At 51.0% G+C, this 1,336-nt stretch overlaps 1 protein-coding gene across 4 annotated transcripts in view; it reads right to left on the reverse strand.

The window, feature by feature from the left end:
* Positions 1 to 1,336, reverse strand: part of LOC107263267 (hemicentin-1) — a 53,440-nt gene that overhangs the window by 22,197 nt on the left and 29,907 nt on the right. The window lies entirely within an intron of this gene.

Raw genomic sequence — 1,336 nt, forward strand, 5'->3', positions numbered from 1 at the left:
GGGGGGGGGGGGGGGGCGAAAGCTCAAGTAAGATTTTAAGTAAAATGGCGCTGGCGTCGCTGCTTCGGGGTTGGAAGGTCGACGCGTTCGAGTGGCTCATGGGAAAAAGCATGAGAGGGTATTTTGGGAGAAAATGGTTATAAGAGAAGCAGAGGTTGAGGGAAGTAGGGAGCTGGATGATAAGAGAAGGTATAACGGGGGTGCGTGACGGGGGGGGGAGGGGGAGGGGAGGGGTAGAAGGTCAAGAGACGAAAAGTGGAGTAATCTTATCCCAACTTTAATTCCAGTCAGAATTGCTCCTAATTATCCTAATTTTGAAATGGCGAAGGGGTTGGTGGAGGGTCCTGATGATGACGACCAGCAAGGGTCCCCTTTGCTCTTTGATTCGGTCCAAGGGATCAAAGGGCACAAAAAATTCTGCTCGATCCCGCTCAGCCACTCTCATCGTACCCGGCTATTAAAACTAAATTATTTCCAGTTAAAACGAGCAGTTCGGCTTTAGGTATCCCGAAGGACTTTGCTCTGGAAAGCCAGTCCCGGGCGGCCATTAGCGGATCCTTCGGGATCTCTGTCAGGGAATTCCGCGAATCTCATTGTTGGGACTGCGCCCGTCGGTAACTAAGGAATCTAGGTGAGTCGGAGGGAGGGGGAGGGCGGTAGGTGGATCTGGCGAAGGGAAGCTGAGATCTTGGCTCTTTTTTTCTCTCTACTTTCTTGCTCCGTTTCTTTTCGCCTTTCATTTCCATCCGCACCCCAGCCTCTTCCTTCGGGAAATGGGCGCCCTGAGGAGGAACCGGATCGGCGCTTCTAACGAGGAGGCGCCGCGACGCTGAAGGACGCGGGTTTTATGGATACTTGTAAAAATATGCATTACCAGTAGCGAACCTGCCGAAGGGTCGCGGAATAGTGAAACTGGTTCTGCTCCGTCCCCAGCATCCACTACAGGACCCGTTATCCTTCGATATCCGGATCGAGCCCGAAGAGCGAAGACGATTTTATCTCGTAAAATTTTACTCTACACACCCTTACATCTCACGGGCCAAATTCTACGAGCCAGGACTCCCTGCAGGTAGGGTACCAGCCTCTTCCCAAATGGTCCATAGCCCCTTCGCAAGGATTGGTCTTTCACCGATCGTCCGATGAGACGTGGCTTGAAAAATTACTCTCGTTTACGATAATGAGGGGAAGCACCGGGGAAAGGGAACGAAGGAGGGTGGCTCTCATTTTCTCTCGCACTCATCTTTCCTCTCTGAGCTCTCTCTTTCCATCTCTCTTTCGCTCTCATCACCCGGCCGTTCCACTTTTACAAAAAAAAAAAAAAAAAAAAAAAAAAAAA

The sequence above is a fragment of the Cephus cinctus genome, unplaced genomic scaffold (assembly GCF_000341935.2).
Source record: "Cephus cinctus unplaced genomic scaffold, Ccin1 Ccin1_scaffold0143, whole genome shotgun sequence".
NCBI lineage: Eukaryota > Metazoa > Arthropoda > Insecta > Hymenoptera > Cephidae > Cephus > Cephus cinctus.